General features: G+C 45.4%; 1 protein-coding gene across 1 annotated transcript in view; it reads left to right on the top strand.

Annotated features, from left to right (window-relative positions):
* The window catches only part of LOC148315107 (uncharacterized), a 521442-nt gene that overhangs the window by 448983 nt on the left and 45532 nt on the right, over positions 1-26927 (top strand). The window lies entirely within an intron of this gene.

The following is a 26927-nucleotide window of genomic DNA, read 5'->3' as shown; positions in this document are numbered from 1 at the left end:
CCTCTCTACCACCTGGACCAGCATCTTGGCGGAGTGAACGGACAGCGGGGGGCGTGACTTGCCTTCATTCTTGTGACAGGTAAGTCACGCCCTCATGGAACATCAGCTGATAAAGACGGGTCACAAGACAGCATCATGTGACACTCTGAAGAAGGCGAAAGACTTTCGTATTGTGACATGCTCAAGGCCTAAACACTCATCCGAGCAAATATAAGGTAGATTTTGTTCACCTGCCCGGAGAAAAACATCAACGAAAATAATTTGTATTTGTTTTAACCAGTTGGTGGCGCTACCACTGCGATCAAAAATAAGTTGGCAGCCGTCTTCAGGGCCTGAATATCCTCAAATGTGAAAAATTTCGAGAAGATGGATCATCTGAATCATTTTGCAGGAACTTTTGTTGCCACAGAGAATAATCAGACTCTGCGGCACCGTAATAGCCACGCCCTTCGAAGGAAAGTCACAAAAATAGGGATAGAGTAAGATCAATGTCTTGAGTCTTTTCTAGCCAATTTTCAATCAGATTCGTTAAAAGGGCACCGTGCAGTACGTCAAAATGTAAAAAATGATATTGATTGGCGCAAGGTGTATAACTGAATATAAACATATAGATGTCTTCAGGTACAGACTTTTTATGTACATGTGAAGTTTTGGATTTTTAGCAGCATGTGCAGGAGAGTTATTAAGCATTTTGTCCATTGCGGCGAAGGAAATCTTAAGTGAAAACTTTGAAGCCCCGCCCCCGTCATATAGTATTTCGGAAACAAAAAATTTTAGCCCCAGTGTTTGTCCCAGGTCTTCAGATGCTACAGACAGAATTTTAAGGCAATCAGATGAAGCCTTTAGGATCAGGGTGCAAAAGAATGACCCCTGTAAACATGCAAAAAAGGGCAAAAGTCGGACTTTCAAAAATTCATAACTCACTTCCTGTTCATATTAGACGTTAAAATATCAAATTTTTCGCCATGCCCGATGAGACTGCCAAGTTTGGTGAGTTTTTGTGCATGTTTCGGGGGTCAAAAATGCGATCGAACAATCGGAAAAATAATAATAATAATAATTTCTACAAAAACAATAGGGACCTCGCCGCCGTCGCTGCTCGGGCCCCAATAATAATTTCTACACAAAGTCCATTGTGGTGACCCGCCCCCTTTTAAGTAAATTCAAAATGGCCGACTTCCTGTAAAACCTAGCTCATTGCTCCAAGAGACTTTTTTGTAGGTCTTGGTCTTATACATACAGTGAACCCTCGCTACTTCGCGGTTCACCTTTCGCGGGTTCAGTGCTTCGCGGGTCTAAAAAATATTCGGGGGCATTGTAGTTTCGCCGAGCGGCACGACGGGGCGCTGGAGCGGTTAGACGGCCGGCGTGCGCCGAAGAAGAGCGTGGGCGAAGAGGAGAGTGGACGAAGAAGAGCACGTTCTCCCGGACACGATCGGTGGCGACGTTTCGCGCGGTTCGGACCGTACCAGAGCTCCGGCCGGCGTGCGTGGCAGTTAAGCCGTAGAGGAGCACCTTCCCCGGGCACGGGCGGTGCCAAGCGGCCCCTAAGTTTAACCGAATGGAAGCTCCGGAGGAGGAGGGCATGCTCGCGTCACAGTAAGCCGAAGAGGAGCACCTTCCCCGGGCACGGGCGGTTCCAAGCGGCCCCTAAGTTTAACCGAATGGAAGCTCCGGAGGAGGAGGGCATGCTCGCGTCACAGTAAGCCGAAGAGGAGCACCTTCCCCGGGCACGGGCGGTTCCAAGCGGCCCCTAAGTTTAACTGAATGGAAGCTCCGGAGGAGGAGGGCATGCTCGCGTCACAGTAAGCCGAAGAGGAGCACCTTCCCCGGGCACGGGCGGTGCCAAGCGGCCCCTAAGTTTAACCGAATGGAAGTTCCGGGGGAGGAGGGCGGGCGTGTGTCACAGTTAAGCCGAATTGGAGCACCTCTTCCGCCCGGGCACGAGCGGAGCGCGAGGCTGTCAGTTATGAATGAATAAATGAATAAATAAATAAAGAATGCCACCTTTCATTTCACAGGGCACACCGGACGGCGTACCAGCAGGTAAAAGTCGGAGTAATTAAATAAATACAAAAAGAATGGCTGGGGAATAAAAAAATAATACGTTTTAATAATAATTTGTTTTTTTTGTTATAAAATGAATTTCACTCTCTCTCTCCCCGTATATATATATATATATATATATATATATATATATATATATATATATATATATATTATTATATATATTGTATATTTTTTTTAAGCATTTTTGAAGGTGCGCCGCTACTTCGCGGATTTTCAGTTTTCGCGGGTGGTCTCGGTCCCCATTAACCGCGATAACCGAGGGTTCACTGTACTCCATAAAATTTACAAAAAGCGAGGTGAAACACTCAATCAGGGCTGCTTTTTTGAACATTTCTCGAGGGCCATGGCGAGCCATTTCAAAAAAGCTGCACAACTAACGTATAAAATATTGATAAATTTGCTCGGCCTGATGTGTGTGTAAAGTTTCACGAGTTGTCGTTCATATTTAGAACCTCATAATCAGCGTTGTTTTATTGCCGAACAGTGCAATGCCACTCCCACAACTTTTCACGAAAAAGGACTAATTTCGTGTTGTGACATCCTCATGGCCGAAACAGTCATCCGAGCATATATGAGGGCGACCTTGTTGAGTTGCACGGAGAAAAACATCCAAGAAAATAACTTGTATTAGCTTTTACCAGTTGGTGGCGCTACTACTACGATGAAAAATAAGTCGGTAGATGTCTTCAGGGCTGAAGTATCCTCAAATGTGTACAACTTCGAGAAGATAGGATCATCTGAGTCATGTTGCCGGAGCTTTTGTTGCCACAGAGTACAATCGGACTTTTCAGCACCTTAATAGCCACGCCTTTTGCCAAAACGTCACAAAATTCGGCAGAGAGTAAGATCATTGTCTTGAGTCTTTTCTGACTAATTTTCAGTCGGATTCGTCAAAAGGGCACCGTGCAGTACGTGAAAATTAAAATAAAAACAAATTTTTGATTCCACTTGGCGGCGCTGTGTGTATAACAAAATAATAACATTAAGATGTCTTCAGGTCGGGACGTTTTATTTACAGGTGAAGGTTTGGATTTTTAGGAGCATGTGCAGGGGAGTTATTAAGCATTCATTTATTTGTATTAGGTTCATTTTGTCTTCTTATTATTGATATTTGACTGATTCATTAAAAGCAGACAATTATGTTTTAGGTTAATTTTTTACCTGACATGTTTCGGCGAGTCTTTTGCCTTCTTCAGAGTGTCGCATGATGGTGTCTTGAGACCCGTCTTTATCAGCTGATGTTCCATGAGGGTGTGACTTAACTGTCAAAAAAATGAAAAAATCAGAGCAGTAAAAGAACAAGCACAACATGAACATTACAAATCAGCAATCACTGACCACTGCAAAAGGGAAAACCACATCATGGACCGGGAGAAGGGCAGGGTCATCCGCACCGAAGAGAACAAACAACAGCGCTGGATCAGAGAGGCCATTGAGATCTGCAAGCGAGGCATAAAAACCATGAACAGAGACAAGGGAGCCTTCATCCTCTCTACCACCTGGAGCAGCATTTTGGCGGAGTGAACGGACAGCGGGGGGCGTGACTTGCCTTCATTCTTGTGACAGGTAAGTCACGCCCTCATGGAACATCAGCTGATAAAGACGGGCCACAAGACACCATCATGTGACACTCTGAAGAAGGCGAAAGACTTTCGTATTGTGACATCCTCAAGGCCTAAACACTCATCCGAGCAAATGTAAGGTAGATTTTGTTAACCTGCCCGGAGAAAAAAATCAACGAAAATAATTTGTATTTGTTTTAACCAGTTGGTGGCGCTACCACTGCGATCAAAAATAAGTTGGCAGCCGTCTTCAGGGCCTGAATATCCTCAAATGTGAAAAATTTCGAGAAGATGGATCATCTGAATCATTTTGCAGGAACTTTTGTTGCCACGGAGAATAATCAGACTCTGCGGCACCGTAATAGCCACGCCCTTCGAAGGAAAGTCACAAAAATAGGGATAGAGTAAGATCAATGTCTTGAGTCTTTTCTAGCCAATTTTCAATCAGATTCGTTAAAAGGGCACCGTGCAGTACGTCAAAATGTAAAAAATGATATTGATTGGCGCAAGGTGTATAAATGAATATAAATATATAGATGTCTTCAGGTACAGACTCTTTATGTACATGTGAAGTTTTGGATTTTTAGCAGCATGTGCAGGAGAGTTATTAAGCATTTTGTCCATTGCGGCGAAGGAAATCTTAAGTGAAAACTTTGATGCCTCGCCCCCGTCATATAGTATTTCGGAAACAAAAAATTTTAGCCCCAGTGTTTGTGCCAGGTCTTCAGATGCTACAGACAGAATTTTAAGGCAATCAGATGAAGCCTTTAGGATCAGGGTGCAAAAGAATGACCCCTGTAAACATGCAAAAAAGGGCAAAAGTCGGACTTTCAAAAATTCATAACTCACTTCCTGTTCATATTAGACGTTAAAATATCAAATTTTTCGCCATGCCCGATGAGACTGCCAAGTTTGGTGAGTTTTTGTGCATGTTTCAGGGGTCAAAAATGCGATCGAACAATCGGAAAAATAATAATAAAAATAATTTCTACAAAAACAATAGGGACTTCGCAGCGGTCGCTGCTCAGACCCTAATAATAATAATAATAATAATAATAAAAGTAATAATATCTTCTACAAAAACAATAGGGACCTCGCCGCGGTCGCTGCTCGGGCCCCAATAATAATTTCTACACAAAGTCCATTGTGGTGACCCGCCCCCTTTTAAGTAAATTCAAAATGGCCGACTTCCTGTAAAACCTAGCTCATTGCTCCAATAGACTTTTTTGTAGGTCTTGGTCTTATACATATAGTGAACCCTCGCTACTTCGCGGTTCACCTTTCGCGGGTTCAGTGCTTCGCGGGTCTAAAAAATATTCGGGGGCATTGTAGTTTCGCCGAGCGGCACGACGGGGCGCTGGAGCGGTTAGACGGCCGGCGTGCGCCGAAGAAGAGCGTGGGCGAAGAGGAGAGTGGACGAAGAAGAGCACGTTCCCCCGGACACGATCGGTGGCGACGTTTCGCGCGGTTCGGACCGTACCAGAGCTCCGGCCAGCGTGCGTGGCAGTTAAGCCGTAGAGGAGCACCTTCCCCGGGCACGGGCGGTGCCAAGCGGCCCCTAAGTTTAACCGAATGGAAGCTCCGGAGGAGGAGGGCATGCTCGCGTCACAGTAAGCCGAAGAGGAGCACCTTCCCCGGGCACGGGCGGTTCCAAGCGGCCCCTAAGTTTAACCGAATGGAAGCTCCGGAGGAGGAGGGCATGCTCGCGTCACAGTAAGCCGAAGAGGAGCACCTTCCCCGGGCACGGGCGGTGCCAAGCGGCCCCTAAGTTTAACCGAATGGAAGCTCCGGGGGAGGAGGACGGGCGTGTGTCACAGTTAAGCCAAATTGGAGCACCTCTTCTGCCCGGGCACGAGCGGAGCGCGAGGCTGTCAGTTATGAATGAATAAATGAATAAATAAATAAAGAATGCCACCTTTCATTTCACAGGGCACACCGGACGGCGTACCAGCAGGTAAAAGTCGGAGTAATTAAATAAATACAAAAAGAATGGCTGGGGAATAAAAAAATAATACGTTTTAATAATAATTTGTTTTTTTTTTTATAACATGAATTTCACTCTCTCTCTCCCCGTATATATATATATATATATATATATATATATATATTTATATATTTATTATATATATTGTATATTTTTTTTAAGCATTTTTGAAGGTGCGCCGCTACTTCGCGGATTTTCAGTTTTCGCGGATGGTCTCGGTCCCCATTAACCGCGATAACAGAGAGTTCACTGTACTCCATAAAATTTACAAAAAGCGAGGTGAAACATTCAACCAGAGCTGCTTTTTTTTAACATTTCTCGAGGGCCATGGCGAGCCATTTCAAAAAAGCTGCACAACTAACGTATAAAATATTGATAAATTTGCTCGGCCTGATGTGTGTGTAAAGTTTTACGAGTTGTCGTTCATATTTAGAACCTCATAATCAGCTTTGTTTTATTGCCGAACAGTGCAATGCCACTCCCACAACTTTTCACGAAAAATCACGAATTTCGTATTGTGACATCCTCATGGCCGAAACAGTCATCCGAGCATATATGAGGGCGACCTTGTTGAGTTGCACGGAGAAAAACATCCAAGAAAATAACTTGTATTAGCTTTTACCAGTTGGTGGCGCTACTACTACGATGTAAAATAAGTTGGTAGATGTCTTCAGGGCTGAAGTATCCTCAAATGTGTACAACTTCGAGAAGATAGGATCATCTGAGTCATGTTGCCGGAGCTTTTGTTGCCACAGAGTACAATCGGACTTTTCAGCACCTTAATAGCCACGCCTTTTGCCAAAACGTCACAAAATTCGGCAGAGAGTAAGATCATTGTCTTGAGTCTTTTCTGACTAATTTTCAGTCGGATTCGTCAAAAGGGCACCGTGCAGTACGTGAAAATTAAAATAAAAACAAATTTTTGATTCCACTTGGCGGCACTGTGTGTATAACAAAATAATAACATTAAGATGTCTTCAGGTCGGGACGTTTTATTTACAGGTGAAGGTTTGGATTTTTAGGAGCATGTGCAGGGGAGTTATTAAGCATTCATTTATTTGTATTAGGTTCATTTTGTCTTCTTATTATTGATATTTGACTGATTCATTAAAAGCAGACAATTATGTTTTAGGTTAATTTTTTACCTGACATGTTTCGGCGAGTCTTTCGCCTTCTTCAGAGTGTCGCATGATGGTGTCTTGAGACCCGTCTTTATCAGCTGATGTTCCATGAGGGTGTGACTTACCTGTCAAAAAAATGAAAAAATCAGAGCAGTAAAAGAACAAGCACAACATGAACATTACAAATCAGCAATCACTGACCACTGCAAAAGGGAAAACCACATCATGGACCGGGAGAAGGGCAGGGTCATCCGCACAGAAGAGAACAAACAACAGCGCTGGATCAGAGAGGCCATTGAGATCTGCAAGCGAGGCATAAAAACCATGAACAGAGACAAGGGAGCCTTCATCCTCTCTACCACCTGGACCAGCATCTTGGCGGAGTGAACGGACAGCGGGGGGCGTGACTTGCCTTCATTCTTGTGACAGGTAAGTCACGCCCTCATGGAACATCAGCTGATAAAGACGGGTCACAAGACAGCATCATGTGACACTCTGAAGAAGGCGAAAGACTTTTGTATTGTGACATGCTCAAGGCCTAAACACTCATCCGAGCAAATATAAGGTAGATTTTGTTCACCTGCCTGGAGAAAAACATCAACGAAAATAATTTGTATTTGTTTTAACCAGTTGGTGGCGCTACCACTGCGATCAAAAATAAGTTGGCAGCCGTCTTCAGGGCCTGAATATCCTCAAATGTGAAAGATTTCCAGAAGATGGATCATCTGAATCATTTTGCAGGAACTTTTGTTGCCACGGAGAATAATCAGACTCTGCGGCACCGTAATAGCCACGCCCTTTGAAGGAAAGTCATAAAAATAGGGATAGAGTAAGATCAATGTCTTGAGTCTTTTCTAGCCAATTTTCAATCGGATTCGTTAAAAGGGCACCATGCAGTACGTCAAAATGTAAAAAATGATATTGATTGGCGCAAGGTGTATAACTGAATATAAACATATAGATGTCTTCAGGTACAGACTCTTTATGTACATGTGAAGTTTTGGATTTTTAGCAGCATGTGCAGGAGAGTTATTAAGCATTTTGTCCATTGCGGCGAAGGAAATCTTAAGTGAAAACTTTGAAGCCCCGCCCCCGTCATGTAGTATTTCGGAAACAAAAAATTTTAGCCCCAGTGTTTGTCCCAGGTCTTCAGATGCTACAGACAGAATTTTAAGGCAATCAGATGAAGCCTTTAGGATCAGGGTGCAAAAGAATGACCCCTGTAAACATGCAAAAAAGGGCAAAAGTCGGACTTTCAAAAATTCATAACTCACTTCCTGTTCATATTAGACGTTAAAATATCAAATTTTTCGCCATGCCCGATGAGACTGCCAAGTTTGGTGAGTTTTTGTGCATGTTTCGGGGGTCAAAAATGCGATCGAACAATCGGAAAAATAATAATAATAATAATTTCTACAAAAACAATAGGGACTTCGCAGCGGTCGCTGCTCAGGCCCTAATAATAATAATAATAATAATAATAAAAGTAATAATGTTTTCTACAAAAACAATAGGGACCTCGCCGCGGTCGCTGCTCGGGCCCCAATAATAATTTCTACACAAAGTCCATTGTGGTGACCCGCCCCCTTTTAAGTAAATTCAAAATGGCCGACTTCCTGTAAAACCTAGCTCATTGCTCCAAGAGACTTTTTTGTAGGTCTTGGTCTTATACATACAGTGAACCCTCGCTACTTCGCGGTTCACCTTTCGCGGGTTCAGTGCTTCGCGGGTCTAAAAAATATTCGGGGGCATTGTAGTTTCGCCGAGCGGCACGACGGGGCGCTGGAGCGGTTAGACGGCCGGCGTGCGCCGAAGAAGAGCGTGGGCGAAGAGGAGAGTGGACGAAGAAGAGCACGTTCCCCCGGACACGATCGGTGGCGACGTTTCGCGCGGTTCGGACCGTACCAGAGCTCCGGCCGGCGTGCGTGGCAGTGAAGCCGTAGAGGAGCACCTTCCCCGGGCACGGGCGGTTCCAAGCGGCCCCTAAGTTTAACCGAATGGAAGCTCCGGAGGAGGAGGGCATGCTCGCGTCACAGTAAGCCGAAGAGGAGCACCTTCCCCGGGCACGGGCGGTGCCAAGCGGCCCCTAAGTTTAACCGAATGGAAGCTCCGGGGGAGGAGGGCGGGCGTGTGTCACAGTTAAGCCAAATTGGAGCACCTCTTCTGCCCGGGCACGAGCGGAGCGCGAGGCTGTCAGTTATGAATGAATAAATGAATAAATAAATAAAGAAAGCCACCTTTCATTTCACAGGGCACACCGGACGGCGTACCAGCAGGTAAAAGTCGGAGTAATTAAATAAATACTAAAAGAATGGCTGGGGAATAAAAAAATAATACGTTTTAATAATAATTTGTTTTTTTTGTTATAACATGAATTTCACTCTCTCTCTCCCCGTATATATATATATATATATATATATATATATATATATATATATATTTATTATATATATTGTATATTTTTTTTAAGCATTTTTGAAGGTGCGCCGCTACTTCGCGGATTTTCAGTTTTCGCGGGTGGTCTCGGTCCCCATTAACCGCGATAACCGAGGGTTCACTGTACTCCATAAAATTTACAAAAAGCGAGGTGAAACACTCAACCAGAGCTGCTTTTTTTAACATTTCTCGAGGGCCATGGCGAGCCATTTCAAAAAAGCTGCACAACTAACGTATAAAATATTGATAAATTTGCTCGGCCTGATGTGTGTGTAAAGTTTTACGAGTTGTCGTTCATATTTAGAACCTCATAATCAGCTTTGTTTTATTGCCGAACAGTGCAATGCCACTCCCACAACTTTTCACGAAAAAGGACGAATTTCGTATTGTGACATCCTCATGGCCGAAACAGTCATCCGAGCATATATGAGGGCGACCTTGTTGAGTTGCACGGAGAAAAACATCCAAGAAAATAACTTGTATTAGCTTTTACCAGTTGGTGGCGCTACTACTACGATGTAAAATAAGTTGGTAGATGTCTTCAGGGCTGAAGTATCCTCAAATGTGTACAACTTCGAGAAGATAAGATCATCTGAGTCATGTTGCCGGAGCTTTTGTTGCCACAGAGTACAATCGGACTTTTCAGCACCTTAATAGCCACGCCTTTTGCCAAAACGCCACAAAATTCGGCAGAGAGTAAGATCATTGTCTTGAGTCTTTTCTGACTAATTTTCAGTCGGATTCGTCAAAAGGGCACCGTGCAGTACGTGAAAATTAAAATAAAAACAAATTTTTGATTCCACTTGGCGGCACTGTGTGTATAACAAAATAATAACATTACGATGTCTTCAGGTCGGGACGTTTTATTTACAGGTGAAGGTTTGGATTTTTAGGAGCATGTGCAGGGGAGTTATTAAGCATTCATTTATTTGTATTAGGTTCATTTTGTCTTCTTATTATTGATATTTGACTGATTCATTAAAAGCAGACAATTATGTTTTAGGTTAATTTTTTACCTGACATGTTTCGGCGAGTCTTTCGCCTTCTTCAGAGTGTCGCATGATGGTGTCTTGAGCTGATGTTCCATGAGGGTGTGACTTACCTGTCAAAAAAATGAAAAAAATCAGAGCAGTAAAAGAACAAGCACAACATGAACATTACAAATCAGCAATCACTGACCACTGCAAAAGGGAAAACCACATCATGGACCGGGAGAAGGGCAGGGTCATCCGCACAGAAGAGAACAAACAACAGCGCTGGATCAGAGAGGCCATTGAGATCTGCAAGCGAGGCATAAAAACCATGAACAGAGACAAGGGAGCCTTCATCCTCTCTACCACCTGGACCAGCATCTTGGCGGAGTGAACGGACAGCGGGGGGCGTGACTTGCCTTCATTCTTGTGACAGGTAAGTCACGCCCTCATGGAACATCAGCTGATAAAGACGGGTCACAAGACAGCATCATGTGACACTCTGAAGAAGGCGAAAGACTTTCGTATTGTGACATGCTCAAGGCCTAAACACTCATCCGAGCAAATATAAGGTAGATTTTGTTCACCTGCCCGGAGAAAAACATCAACGAAAATAATTTGTATTTGTTTTAACCAGTTGGTGGCGCTACCACTGCGATCAAAAATAAGTTGGCAGCCGTCTTCAGGGCCTGAATATCCTCAAATGTGAAAAATTTCGAGAAGATGGATCATCTGAATCATTTTGCAGGAACTTTTGTTGCCACGGAGAATAATCAGACTCTGCGGCACCGTAATAGCCACGCCCTTCGAAGGAAAGTCACAAAAATAGGGATAGAGTAAGATCAATGTCTTGAGTCTTTTCTAGCCAATTTTCAATCAGATTCGTTAAAAGGGCACCGTGCAGTACGTCAAAATGTAAAAAATGATATTGATTGGCGCAAGGTGTATAACTGAATATAAACATATAGATGTCTTCAGGTACAGACTTTTTATGTACATGTGAAGTTTTGGATTTTTAGCAGCATGTGCAGGAGAGTTATTAAGCATTTTGTCCATTGCGGCGAAGGAAATCTTAAGTGAAAACTTTGAAGCCCCGCCCCCGTCATATAGTATTTCGGAAACAAAAAATTTTAGCCCCAGTGTTTGTCCCAGGTCTTCAGATGCTACAGACAGAATTTTAAGGCAATCAGATGAAGCCTTTAGGATCAGGGTGCAAAAGAATGACCCCTGTAAACATGCAAAAAAGGGCAAAAGTCGGACTTTCAAAAATTCATAACTCACTTCCTGTTCATATTAGACGTTAAAATATCAAATTTTTCGCCATGCCCGATGAGACTGCCAAGTTTGGTGAGTTTTTGTGCATGTTTCGGGGGTCAAAAATGCGATCGAACAATCGGAAAAATAATAATAATAATAATTTCTACAAAAACAATAGGGACTTTGCAGCGGTCGCTGCTCAGGCCCTAATAATAATAATAATAATATTAATAATAATAAAAGTAATAATATTTTCTACAAAAACAATAGGGACCTCGCAGCCGTCGCAGCTCGGGCCCTAATAACAATTTCTAGAAAAACAATAGGGACCTCGCAGCGGTCACTGCTCGGGCCCTAATAATAATAATAATAAAAATAATAATAATTTCCACAAAAACAATGGGGACCTCGTAGCGGTCGCTGCTCAGGCCCTAATAATAATTTCTACAAAAACAATAGGGACCTCGCCGCGGTCGCTGCTCGGGCCCCAATAATAATTTCTACACAAAGTCCATTGTGGTGACCCGCCCCCTTTTAAGTAAATTCAAAATGGCCGACTTCCTGTAAAACCTAGCTCATTGCTCCAAGAGACTTTTTTGTAGGTCTTGGTCTTATACATACAGTGAACCCTCGCTACTTCGCGGTTCACCTTTCGCGGGTTCAGTGCTTCGCGGGTCTAAAAAATATTCGGGGGCATTGTAGTTTCGCCGAGCGGCACGACGGGGCGCTGGAGCGGTTAGACGGCCGGCGTGCGCCGAAGAAGAGCGTGGGCGAAGAGGAGAGTGGACGAAGAAGAGCACGTTCTCCCGGACACGATCGGTGGCGACGTTTCGCGCGGTTCGGACCGTACCAGAGCTCCGGCCGGCGTGCGTGGCAGTTAAGCCGTAGAGGAGCACCTTCCCCGGGCACGGGCGGTGCCAAGCGGCCCCTAAGTTTAACCGAATGGAAGCTCCGGAGGAGGAGGGCATGCTCGCGTCACAGTAAGCCGAAGAGGAGCACCTTCCCCGGGCACGGGCGGTTCCAAGCGGCCCCTAAGTTTAACCGAATGGAAGCTCCGGAGGAGGAGGGCATGCTCGCGTCACAGTAAGCCGAAGAGGAGCACCTTCCCCGGGCACGGGCGGTTCCAAGCGGCCCCTAAGTTTAACTGAATGGAAGCTCCGGAGGAGGAGGGCATGCTCGCGTCACAGTAAGCCGAAGAGGAGCACCTTCCCCGGGCACGGGCGGTGCCAAGCGGCCCCTAAGTTTAACCGAATGGAAGTTCCGGGGGAGGAGGGCGGGCGTGTGTCACAGTTAAGCCGAATTGGAGCACCTCTTCCGCCCGGGCACGAGCGGAGCGCGAGGCTGTCAGTTATGAATGAATAAATGAATAAATAAATAAAGAATGCCACCTTTCATTTCACAGGGCACACCGGACGGCGTACCAGCAGGTAAAAGTCGGAGTAATTAAATAAATACAAAAAGAATGGCTGGGGAATAAAAAAATAATACGTTTTAATAATAATTTGGTTTTTTTGTTATAAAATGAATTTCACTCTCTCTCTCCCCGTATATATATATATATATATATATATATATATATATATATATATATATATATATATATATATATATATATATATATATATATATATATATATATATATATATATTATGATATATATTGTATATTTTTTTAAGCATTTTTGAAGGTGCGCCGCTACTTCGCGGATTTTCAGTTTTCGCGGGTGGTCTCGGTCCCCATTAACCGCGATAACCGAGGGTTCACTGTACTCCATAAAATTTACAAAAAGCGAGGTGAAACACTCAACCAGAGCTGCTTTTTTTTAACATTTCTCGAGGGCCATGGCGAGCCATTTCAAAAAAGCTGCACAACTAACTTATAAAATATTGATGAATTTGCTCGGCCTGATGTGTGTGTAAAGTTTTACGAGTTGTCGTTCATATTTAGAACCTCATAATCAGCTTTGTTTTATTGCCGAACAGTGCAATGCCACTCCCACAACTTTTCACGAAAAATCACGAATTTCGTATTGTGACATCCTCATGACCGAAACAGTCATCCGAGCATATATGAGGGCGACCTTGTTGAGTTGCACGGAGAAAAACATCCAAGAAAATAACTTGTATTAGCTTTTACCAGTTGGTGGCGCTACTACTACGATGTAAAATAAGTTGGTAGATGTCTTCAGGGCTGAAGTATCCTCAAATGTGTACAACTTCGAGAAGATAGGATCATCTGAGTCATGTTGCCGGAGCTTTTGTTGCCACAAAGTACAATCGGACTTTTCAGCACCTTAATAGCCACGCCTTTTGCCAAAACGTCACAAAATTCGGCAGAGAGTAAGATCATTGTCTTGAGTCTTTTCTGACTAATTTTCAGTCGGATTCGTCAAAAGGGCACCGTGCAGTACGTGAAAATTAAAATAAAAACAAATTTTTGATTCCACTTGGCGGCACTGTGTGTATAACAAAATAATAACATTAAGATGTCTTCAGGTCGGGACGTTTTATTTACAGGTGAAGGTTTGGATTTTTAGGAGCATGTGCAGGGGAGTTATTAAGCATTCATTTATTTGTATTAGGTTCATTTTGTCTTCTTATTATTGATATTTGACTGATTCATTAAAAGCAGACAATTATGTTTTAGGTTAATTTTTTACCTGACATGTTTCGGCGAGTCTTTCGCCTTCTTCAGAGTGTCGCATGATGGTGTCTTGAGACCCGTCTTTATCAGCTGATGTTCCATGAGGGTGTGACTTACCTGTCAAAAAAATGAAAAATCAGAGCAGTAAAAGAACAAGCACAACATGAACATTACAAATCAGCAATCACTGACCACTGCAAAAGGGAAAACCACATCATGGACCGGGAGAAGGGCAGGGTCATCCGCACCGAAGAGAACAAACAACAGCGCTGGATCAGAGAGGCCATTGAGATCTGCAAGCGAGGCATAAAAACCATGAACAGAGACAAGGGAGCCTTCATCCTCTCTACCACCTGGAGCAGCATTTTGGCGGAGTGAACGGACAGCGGGGGGCGTGACTTGCCTTCATTCTTGTGACAGGTAAGTCACGCCCTCATGGAACATCAGCTGATAAAGACGGGCCACAAGACACCATCATGTGACACTCTGAAGAAGGCGAAAGACTTTCGTATTGTGACATCCTCAAGGCCTAAACACTCATCCGAGCAAATGTAAGGTAGATTTTGTTAACCTGCCCGGAGAAAAAAATCAACGAAAATAATTTGTATTTGTTTTAACCAGTTGGTGGCGCTACCACTGCGATCAAAAATAAGTTGGCAGCCGTCTTCAGGGCCTGAATATCCTCAAATGTGAAAAATTTCGAGAAGATGGATCATCTGAATCATTTTGCAGGAACTTTTGTTGCCACGGAGAATAATCAGACTCTGCGGCACCGTAATAGCCACGCCCTTCGAAGGAAAGTCACAAAAATAGGGATAGAGTAAGATCAATGTCTTGAGTCTTTTCTAGCCAATTTTCAATCAGATTCGTTAAAAGGGCACCGTGCAGTACGTCAAAATGTAAAAAATGATATTGATTGGCGCAAGGTGTATAACTGAATATAAACATATAGATGTCTTCAGGTACAGACTCTTTATGTACATGTGAAGTTTTGGATTTTTAGCAGCATGTGCAGGAGAGTTATTAAGCATTTTGTCCATTGCGGCGAAGGAAATCTTAAGTGAAAACTTTGATGCCCCGCCCCCGTCATATAGTATTTCGGAAACAAAAAATTTTAGCCCCAGTGTTTGTGCCAGGTCTTCAGATGCTACAGACAGAATTTTAAGGCAATCAGATGAAGCCTTTAGGAACAGGGTGCAAAAGAATGACCCCTGTAAACATGCAAAAAAGGGCAAAAGTCGGACTTTCAAAAATTCATAACTCACTTCCTGTTCATATTAGACGTTAAAATATCAAATTTTTCGCCATGCCCGATGAGACTGCCAAGTTTGGTGAGTTTTTGTGCATGTTTCGGGGGTCAAAAATGCGATCGAACAATCGGAAAAATAATAATAATAATAATTTCTACAAAAACAATAGGGACTTCGCAGCGGTCGCTGCTCAGGCCCTAATAATAATAATAATAACAATAAAAGTAATAATGTTTTCTACAAAAACAATAGGGACCTCGCCGCGGTCGCTGCTCGGGCCCCAATAATAATTTCTACACAAAGTCCATTGTGGTGACCCGCCCCCTTTTAAGTAAATTCAAAATGGCCGACTTCCTGTAAAACCTAGCTCATTGCTCCAAGAGACTTTTTTGTAGGTCTTGGTCTTATACATACAGTGAACCCTCGCTACTTCGCGGTTCACCTTTCGCGGGTTCAGTGCTTCGCGGGTCTAAAAAATATTCGGGGGCATTGTAGTTTCGCCGAGCGGCACGACGGGGAGCTGGAGCGGTTAGACGGCCGGCGTGCGCCGAAGAAGAGCGTGGGCGAAGAGGAGAGTGGACGAAGAAGAGCACGTTCCCCCGGACACGATCGGTGGCGACGTTTCGCGCGGTTCGGACCGTACCAGAGCTCCGGCCGGCGTGCGTGGCAGTTAAGCCGTAGAGGAGCACCTTCCCCGGGCACGGGCGGTTCCAAGCGGCCCCTAAGTTTAACCGAATGGAAGCTCCGGAGGAGGAGGGCATGCTCGCGTCACAGTAAGCCGAAGAGGAGCACCTTCCCCGGGCACGGGCGGTGCCAAGCGGCCCCTAAGTTTAACCGAATGGAAGCTCCGGGGGAGGAGGGCGGGCGTGTGTCACAGTTAAGCCAAATTGGAGCACCTCTTCTGCCCGGGCACGAGCGGAGCGCGAGGCTGTCAGTTATGAATGAATAAATGAATAAATAAATAAAGAATGCCACCTTTCATTTCACAGGGCACACCGGACGGCGTACCAGCAGGTAAAAGTCGGAGTAATTAAATAAATACTAAAAGAATGGCTGGGGAAGAAAAAAATAATACGTTTTAATAATAATTTGGTTTTTTTGTTATAACATGAATTTCACTCTCTCTCTCCCCGTATATATATATATATATATATATATATATATATATATATATATATATATATATATATATATTTATATATATATATTTATTATATATATTGTTTATTTTTTTTAAGCATTTTTGAAGGTGCGCCGCTACTTCGCGGATTTTCAGTTTTCGCGGGTGGTCTCGGTCCCCGTTAACCGCGATAACCGAGGGTTCACTGTACTCCATAAAATTTACAAAAAGCGAGGTGAAACACTCAACCAGAGCTGCTTTTTTTAACATTTCTCGAGGGCCATGGCGAGCCATTTCAAAAAAGCTGCACAACTAACGTATAAAATATTGATAAATTTGCTCGGCCTGATGTGTGTGTAAAGTTTTACGAGTTGTCGTTCATATTTAGAACCTCATAATCAGCTTTGTTTTATTGCCGAACAGTGCAATGCCACTCCCACAACTTTTCACGAAAAAGGACGAATTTCGTATTGTGACATCCTCATGGCCGAAACAGTCATCCGAGCATATATGAGGGCGACCTTGTTGAGTTGCACGGAGAAAAACATCCAAGAAAATAACTTGTATTAGCTTTTACCAGTTGGTGGCACTACTACTACGATGTAAAATAAGTTGGTAGATGTCTTCAGGGCTGAAGTATCCTCAAATGTGTACAACTTCGAGAAGATAGGATCATCTGAGTCATGTTGCCGGAGCTTTTGTTGCCACAGAGTACAATCGGACTTTTCAGCACCTTAATAGCCACGCCTTTTGCCAAAACGTCACAAAATTCGGCAGAGAGTAAGATCATTGTCTTGAGTCTTTTCTGACTAATTTTCAGTCGGATTCGTCAAAAGGGCACCGTGCAGTACGTGAAAATTAAAATAAAAACAAATTTTTGATTCCACTTGGCGGCACTGTGTGTATAACAAAATAATAACATTACGATGTCTTCAGGTCGGGACGTTTTATTTACAGGTGAAGGTTTGGATTTTTAGGAGCATGTGCAGGGGAGTTATTTAGCATTCATTTATTTGTATTAGGTTCATTTTGTCTTCTTATTATTGATATTTGACTGATTCATTAAAAGCAGACAATTATGTTTTAGGTTAATTTTTTACCTGACATGTTTCGGCGAGTCTTTCGCCTTCTTCAGAGTGTCGCATGATGGTGTCTTGAGCTGATGTTCCATGAGGGTGTGACTTACCTGTCAAAAAAATGAAAAAAATCAGAGCAGTAAAAGAACAAGCACAACATGAACATTACAAATCAGCAATCACTGACCACTGCAAAAGGGAAAACCACATCATGGACCGGGAGAAGGGCAGGGTCATCCGCACAGAAGAGAACAAACAACAGCGCTGGATCAGAGAGGCCATTGAGATCTGCAAGCGAGGCATAAAAACCATGAACAGAGACAAGGGAGCCTTCATCCTCTCTACCACCTGGACCAGCATCTTGGCGGAGTGAACGGACAGCGGGAGGCGTGACTTGCCTTCATTCTTGTGACAGGTAAGTCACGCCCTCATGGAACATCAGCTGATAAAGACGGGTCACAAGACAGCATCATGTGACACTCTGAAGAAGGCGAAAGACTTTCGTATTGTGACATGCTCAAGGCCTAAACACTCATCCGAGCAAATATAAGGTAGATTTTGTTCACCTGCCCGGAGAAAAACATCAACGAAAATAATTTGTATTTGTTTTAACCAGTTGGTGGCGCTACCACTGCGATCAAAAATAAGTTGGCAGCCGTCTTCAGGGCCTGAATATCCTCAAATGTGAAAAATTTCGAGAAGATGGATCATCTGAATCATTTTGCAGGAACTTTTGTTGCCACGGAGAATAATCAGACTCTGCGGCACCGTAATAGCCACGCCCTTCGAAGGAAAGTCACAAAAATAGGGATAGAGTAAGATCAATGTCTTGAGTCTTTTCTAGCCAATTTTCAATCAGATTCGTTAAAAGGGCACCGTGCAGTACGTCAAAATGTAAAAAATGATATTGATTGGCGCAAGGTGTATAACTGAATATAAACATATAGATGTCTTCAGGTACAGACTTTTTATGTACATGTGAAGTTTTGGATTTTTAGCAGCATGTGCAGGAGAGTTATTAAGCATTTTGTCCATTGCGGCGAAGGAAATCTTAAGTGAAAACTTTGATGCCCCGCCCCCGTCATATAGTATTTCGGAAACAAAAAATTTTAGCCCCAGTGTTTGTCCCAGGTCTTCAGATGCTACAGACAGAATTTTAAGGCAATCAGATGAAGCCTTTAGGATCAGGGTGCAAAAGAATGACCCCTGTAAACATGCAAAAAAGGGCAAAAGTCGGACTTTCAAAAATTCATAACTCACTTCCTGTTCATATTAGACGTTAAAATATCAAATTTTTCGCCATGCCCGATGAGACTGCCAAGTTTGGTGAGTTTTTGTGCATGTTTCGGGGGTCAAAAATGCGATCGAACAATCGGAAAAATAATAATAATAATAATTTCTACAAAAACAATAGGGACTTCGCAGCGGTCGCTGCTCAGGCCCTAATAATAATAATAATAATATTAATAATAATAAAAGTAATAATATTTTCTACAAAAACAATAGGGACCTCGCAGCCGTCGCAGCTCGGGCCCTAATCACAATTTCTAGAAAAACAATAGGGACCTCGCAGCGGTCACTGCTCGGGCCCTAATAATAATAATAATAAAAATAATAATAATTTCCACAAAAACAATGGGGACCTCGTAGCGGTCGCTGCTCAGGCCCTAATAATAATTTCTACAAAAACAATAGGGACCTCGCCGCCGTCGCTGCTCGGGCCCCAATAATAATTTCTACACAAAGTCCATTGTGGTGACCCGCCCCCTTTTAAGTAAATTCAAAATGGCCGACTTCCTGTAAAACCTAGCTCATTGCTCCAAGAGACTTTTTTGTAGGTCTTGGTCTTATACATACAGTGAACCCTCGCTACTTCGCGGTTCACCTTTCGCGGGTTCAGTGCTTCGCGGGTCTAAAAAATATTCGGGGGCATTGTAGTTTCGCCGAGCGGCACGACGGGGCGCTGGAGCGGTTAGACGGCCGGCGTGCGCCGAAGAAGAGCGTGGGCGAAGAGGAGAGTGGACGAAGAAGAGCACGTTCTCCCGGACACGATCGGTGGCGACGTTTCGCGCGGTTCGGACCGTACCAGAGCTCCGGCCGGCGTGCGTGGCAGTTAAGCCGTAGAGGAGCACCTTCCCCGGGCACGGGCGGTGCCAAGCGGCCCCTAAGTTTAACCGAATGGAAGCTCCGGAGGAGGAGGGCATGCTCGCGTCACAGTAAGCCGAAGAGGAGCACCTTCCCCGGGCACGGGCGGTTCCAAGCGGCCCCTAAGTTTAACCGAATGGAAGCTCCGGAGGAGGAGGGCATGCTCGCGTCACAGTAAGCCGAAGAGGAGCACCTTCCCCGGGCACGGGCGGTTCCAAGCGGCCCCTAAATTTAACTGAATGGAAGCTCCGGAGGAGGAGGGCATGCTCGCGTCACAGTAAGCCGAAGAGGAGCACCTTCCCCGGGCACGGGCGGTGCCAAGCGGCCCCTAAGTTTAACCGAATGGAAGTTCCGGGGGAGGAGGGCGGGCGTGTGTCACAGTTAAGCCGAATTGGAGCACCTCTTCCGCCCGGGCACGAGCGGAGCGCGAGGCTGTCAGTTATGAATGAATAAATAAATAAAGAATGCCACCTTTCATTTCACAGGGCACACCGGACGGCGTACCAGCAGATGCCAAGATGGCGGCGCGCATGGACGCAGCGGCTAACAGCTCCCCCTCACAGTGCTCCTTTTTACTTTTTATTAGTGTTTGCTTGCTCTTATTGGCATCAACTGAGGCACAACATCGATATACCCGCCAAGACATCGTGAACATTGGATATCGATGCGAAATAACCATCACAGAGGAATTTTGCTATGATCGCAAAATTCCGAACGAACTGGCGAGGCTGCCCGGCTCACCATGGCTGGTCATCGGGGCCGGGAGGCGGCGCAGGCGACGCAGAGAGAGGAAGCAGAAGCGAGGCTGCAGGTCCGGTGTCTTGCAACGGCTGCGACGGCAGCCCCATAGGCAACCACTACCGAGTCTGCACCTCACCAACGCCAGATCCGTGGTCCACAAAATCGACGACCTGGGATTACAAATCCTGGGAAACCGCTATGTGCGCGATAGCAGTGTGATCGTCGTCACGGAAACCTGGCTGCACGCAGACGTCCCCGACGCTAGCATCCAGCTGGCCGGGCGCTCGCTACATCGCGCGGATCGGACGAGGGACACCGGTAAGAGGAGGGGCGGGGGGCTCTGTGTTTACGTGCATGAGAACTGGTGCGGCGATAGCACGATCGTCGAGAAGCACTCTTCCCCCGACATCGAGTTCATGTCCGTTAAATGCCGGCCTTATTTTCTCCCGAGGGAGCTAACGGTAGTGATTGTCACAGCTGTTTACATCCCTCCCGACGCTAGCACTAGCACGGCGCTCTCGCTACTCGCGTGCGTCATCAATAAACATCAGCGGGCCCACCCTGATGGCGTTCACGTAGTAGCGGGAGACTTTAATAAGGCCAATTTAAAGACTGTACTCCCAGAGTTTCACCAGCATGTCAAGTGCCCAACGAGGGGAGACAACACTCTCGACCATGTGTACTCGAACATCAAGCACGCATACAGAGCCCTCCCACTCGCCCCTCTCGGCCAGTCAGACCACCTGTCCTTGCAGCTCGCACCTGCGTACACCCCTCTCAGGCGCAGATTCAGGCCTACCACAAAGACTGTGAAAACCTGGCGTGACGACGCCATGAGTGAATTACAGGACTGCTTTCATGACACAAACTGGGACCTCTTTGATCATCAGGACCTTGATGTCTACACGCACTGTGTACTGGACTACATCAAGTTCTGCATGGAAACTGTGTCCCAACATAAGACTATACGGACCTTTCCAAATGCGAAGCCCTGGATGTCCAGCAGGGTTCGCTCTCTCCTCAAGGCCCGTGACGCTGCCTTCAGGTCAGGCGACAAAGCCCAGTACAGGGTGGCTCGTGCTGACCTGAGCAAAGGCATCAAGCTAGCCAAGGCAACCTACAAGGGGAGGCTGGAGGCCCACCTTGCCAGTAACAGGCCACGGGAGGTGTGGCAGGGTCTACGGAGCATCACCAACTTCCGTGGCAGCAGCACGACCTCTGTAGACCCGAGTGCATCGCTGGCAGAGGAGCTTAACTGCTTCTTCGCTCGCTTTGACTCGCCCCAACCGTCACACCCCCGCACTTCAAGCTCCAACTCCCCCCCACTCATCGTAGAGGAACACGATGTGAGGCGCGCGCTCCTGGCGGTCAACCCCAGGAAAGCTACTGGACCCGACGGAATACCAGGCAAGGTCCTCAGAGCATGTGCCCACCAACTGTCACATGTTTTCTGCAGGATCTTCAACCGCTCCCTGGCTCAGGCAGTCATCCCCTCCTGCTTGAAAACTTCCACCATTATTCCTGTCCCCAAAAAGTCACCAGCCGTCCACCTGAATGACTACCGTCCTGTTGCTCTCACACCAGTCATTATGAAGTGCTTCGAGAGGCTGGTTCTCCAGCACATCAGGGACTGCCTTCCTCCCACTCTGGACCCCTACCAGTTTGCATACCGGGCTAACAGATCCACTGAGGACGCCATCGACACTGCTCTGCATGTTGTGCTGGGCCACCTGGAACGACAGCAGAGCTATGCAAGGATGCTCTTTGTGGACTACAGCTCGGCATTCAACACGATCATCCCAGACATCCTCGTCGCCAAACTGGACACTCTCGGCCTCCCTGCCCTCACACGCATCTGGATTAAGGACTTTCTGACCAACAGACCCCAGACTGTGTTGCTCGGCCCCTACACGTCCTCCACCCTCATGCTGAGCACCGGTTCCCCCCAAGGATGCGTGCTGAGCCCTCTCCTGTACGCCCTCTACACCTACGACTGCAGCCCGGCCCACGGCAACAACACCATCGTCAAGTTTGCTGACGACACGACAGTGGTCGGTCTGATCTCGGAAGGTGACGAGACAGCCTACAGAGAGGAGGTAAAGAGACTGACAACTTGGTGCAAGGACAACAGACTGCACCTTAACTCTGCTAAAACAAAGGAGATTGTCGTCGACTTCAGGAGGAACAAGACGCTGCCGCCCCCCCTCTGCATCGAAGGCGTGTGTGTGGAGAGGGTCCACACGTTCAAGTTCCTGGGAGTACAGATCTCCGATGACCTTTCTTGGAGTCACAACACCACAGCAGTGGTAAAGAAGGTCCGCCAACGTCTGCACTTCCTGAGAGTCCTCAGGAAATTCAACCTGGACAGGAAGCTGCTGCTGGCCTTCTACCACTCGTCCATCGAGAGCCTGCTGACGTACTGTGTCTCCACCTGGTACAGCGGCTGCACTGAGGCGGACAGAGTGAGGCTCCAGAGGACAGTCAAAACAGCGCAAAGGATTATTGGCTGCCCTCTCCCCCCACTGTCGGACATCTACACCGCCCGGTGCCTCAGAAGGGCTCTCAACATCGTCAATGACAATACCCACCCAAACTCACACCTGTTCGACCTGTTGCCCTCTGGCAGGCGCTACAGATGCATCAAATCAAGGACCAATAGACTGAGAAACAGTTTCTTTCCGAGAGCCATCTCCATACTGAACTCTCACACACACACGAGACCACCCTAACCTCGCAAAACAGCATTGTGATGTGTTTCTATATGCCCTATTCAGTACTGAATTCCATTGCACTGTCTTCTTTATTTATCTAATTTATATATTTGTCTGTATTATTGTTGTATTGCACTGGAGAGGGGAGCCCTCTAATCTCGTTGCACACTTGAGTACAATGACAATAAAGGGATTTCTATTTCTATTCTATTCTAAAAGTCGGAGTAATTAAATAAATACAAAAAGAATGGCTGGGGAATAAAAAAATAATACGTTTTAATAATAATTTGGTTTTTTTGTTATAAAATGAATTTCACTCTCTCTCTCCCCGTATATATATATATATATATATATATATATATATATATATATATATATATATATTTATTATATATATTGTATATTTTTTTTAAGCATTTTTGAAGGTGCGCCGCTACTTCGCGGATTTTCAGTTTTCGCGGGTGGTCTCGGTCCCCATTAACCGCGATAACCGAGGGTTCACTGTACTCCATAAAATTTACAAAAAGCGAGGTGAAACACTCAATCAGGGCTGCTTTTTTGAACATTTCTCGAGGGCCATGGCGAGCCATTTCAAAAAAGCTGCACAACTAACGTATAAAATATTGATAAATTTGCTCGGCCTGATGTGTGTGTAAAGTTTCACGAGTTGTCGTTCATATTTAGAACCTCATAATCAGCGTTGTTTTATTGCCGAACAGTGCAATGCCACTCCCACAACTTTTCACGAAAAAGGACTAATTTCGTATTGTGACATCCTCATGGCCGAAACAGTCATCCGGGCATATATGAGGGCGACCTTGTTGAGTTGCACGGAGAAAAACATCCAAGAAAATAACTTGTATTAGCTTTTACCAGTTGGTGGCGCTACTACTACGATGAAAAATAAGTCGGTAGATGTCTTCAGGGCTGAAGTATCCTCAAATGTGTACAACTTCGAGAAGATAGGATCATCTGAGTCATGTTGCCGGAGCTTTTGTTGCCACAGAGTACAATCGGACTTTTCAGCACCGTAATAGCCACGCCTTTTGCCAAAACGTCACAAAATTCGGCAGAGAGTAAGATCATTGTCTTGAGTCTTTTCTGACTAATTTTCAGTCGGATTCGTCAAAAGGGCACCGTGCAGTACGTGAAAATTTAAATAAAAACAAATTTTTGATTCCACTTGGCGGCGCTGTGTGTATAACAAAATAATAACATTAAGATGTCTTCAGGTCGGGACGTTTTATTTACAGGTGAAGGTTTGGATTTTTAGGAGCATGTGCAGGGGAGTTATTAAGCATTCATTTATTTGTATTAGGTTCATTTTGTCTTCTTATTATTGATATTTGACTGATTCATTAAAAGCAGACAATTATGTTTTAGGTTAATTTTTTACCTGACATGTTTCGGCGAGACTTTTGCCTTCTTCAGAGTGTCGCATGATGGTGTCTTGAGACCCGTCTTTATCAGCTGATGTTCCATGAGGGTGTGACTTACCTGTCAAAAAAATGAAAAAATCAGAGCAGTAAAAGAACAAGCACAACATGAACATTACAAATCAGCAATCACTGACCACTGCAAAAGGGAAAACCACATCATGGACCGGGAGAAGGGCAGGGTCATCCGCACCGAAGAGAACAAACAACAGCGCTGGATCAGAGAGGCCATTGAGATCTGCAAGCGAGGCATAAAAACCATGAACAGAGACAAGGGAGCCTTCATCCTCTCTACCACCTGGAGCAGCATTTTGGCGGAGTGAACAGACAGCGGGGGGCGTGACTTGCCTTCATTCTTGTGACAGGTAAGTCACGCCCTCATGGAACATCAGCTGATAAAGACGGGCCACAAGACACCATCATGTGACACTCTGAAGAAGGCGAAAGACTTTCGTATTGTGACATCCTCAAGGCCTAAACACTCATCCGAGCAAATGTAAGGTAGATTTTGTTAACCTGCCCGGAGAAAAAAATCAACGAAAATAATTTGTATTTGTTTTAACCAGTTGGTGGCGCTACCACTGCGATCAAAAATAAGTTGGCAGCCGTCTTCAGGGCCTGAATATCCTCAAATGTGAAAAATTTCGAGAAGATGGATCATCTGAATCATTTTGCAGGAACTTTTGTTGCCACGGAGAATAATCAGACTCTGCGGCACCGTAATAGCCACGCCCTTCGAAGGAAAGTCACAAAAATAGGGATAGAGTAAGATCAATGTCTTGAGTCTTTTCTAGCCAATTTTCAATCAGATTCGTTAAAAGGGCACCGTGCAGTACGTCAAAATGTAAAAAATGATATTGATTGGCGCAAGGTGTATAACTGAATATAAACATATAGATGTCTTCAGGTACAGACTCTTTATGTACATGTGAAGTTTTGGATTTTTAGCAGCATGTGCAGGAGAGTTATTAAGCATTTTGTCCATTGCGGCGAAGGAAATCTTAAGTGAAAACTTTGATGCCCCGCCCCCGTCATATAGTATTTCGGAAACAAAAAATTTTAGCCCCAGTGTTTGTCCCAGGTCTTCAGATGCTACAGACAGAATTTTAAGGCAATCAGATGAAGCCTTTAGGATCAGGGTGCAAAAGAATGACCCCTGTAAACATGCAAAAAAGGGCAAAAGTCGGACTTTCAAAAATTCATAACTCACTTCTTGTTCATATTAGACGTTAAAATATCAAATTTTTCGCCATGCCCGATGAGACTGCCAAGTTTGGTGAGTTTTTGTGCATGTTTCGGGGGTCAAAAATGCGATCGAACAATCCGAAAAATAATAATAATAATAATTTCTACAAAAACAATAGGGACCTCGCCGCGGTCGCTGCTCGGGCCCCAATAATAATTTCTACACAAAGTCCATTGTGGTGACCCGCCCCCTTTTAAGTAAATTCAAAATGGCCGACTTCCTGTAAAACCTAGCTCATTGCTCCAAGAGACTTTTTTGTAGGTCTTGGTCTTATACATACAGTGAACCCTCGCTACTTCGCGGTTCACCTTTCGCGGGTTCAGTGCTTCGCGGGTCTAAAAAATATTCGGGGGCATTGTAGTTTCGCCGAGCGGCACGACGGGGCGCTGGAGCGGTTAGACGGCCGGCGTGCGCCGAAGAAGAGCGTGGGCGAAGAGGAGAGTGGACGAAGAAGAGCACGTTCCCCCGGACACGATCGGTGGCGACGTTTCGCGCGGTTCGGACCGTACCAGAGCTCCGGCCAGCGTGCGTGGCAGTTAAGCCGTAGAGGAGCACCTTCCCCGGGCACGGGCGGTGCCAAGCGGCCCCTAAGTTTAACCGAATGGAAGCTCCGGAGGAGGAGGGCATGCTCGCGTCACAGTAAGCCGAAGAGGAGCACCTTCCCCGGGCACGGGCGGTTCCAAGCGGCCCCTAAGTTTAACCGAATGGAAGCTCCGGAGGAGGAGGGCATGCTCGCGTCACAGTAAGCCGAAGAGGAGCACCTTCCCCGGGCACGGGCGGTTCCAAGCGGCCCCTAAGTTTAACCGAATGGAAGCTCCGGAGGAGGAGGGCATGCTCGCGTCACAGTAAGCCGAAGAGGAGCACCTTCCCCGGGCACGGGCGGTGCCAAGCGGCCCCTAAGTTTAACCGAATGGAAGCTCCGGGGGAGGAGGACGGGCGTGTGTCACAGTTAAGCCAAATTGGAGCACCTCTTCTGCCCGGGCACGAGCGGAGCGCGAGGCTGTCAGTTATGAATGAATAAATGAATAAATAAATAAAGAATGCCACCTTTCATTTCACAGGGCACACCGGACGGCGTACCAGCAGGTAAAAGTCGGAGTAATTAAATAAATACAAAAAGAATGGCTGGGGAATAAAAAAATAATACGTTTTAATAA

The sequence above is a fragment of the Idiotropiscis lumnitzeri genome, unplaced genomic scaffold (assembly GCF_059441095.1).
Source record: "Idiotropiscis lumnitzeri isolate Australia: NSW breed Sydney's pygmy pipehorse unplaced genomic scaffold, RoL_Ilum_1.0 HiC_scaffold_121, whole genome shotgun sequence".
Taxonomy (NCBI): domain Eukaryota; kingdom Metazoa; phylum Chordata; class Actinopteri; order Syngnathiformes; family Syngnathidae; genus Idiotropiscis; species Idiotropiscis lumnitzeri.
The sequence above is the reverse complement of the archived record's forward strand: the minus strand, read 5'-3'. Positions and strand labels throughout refer to the sequence as shown.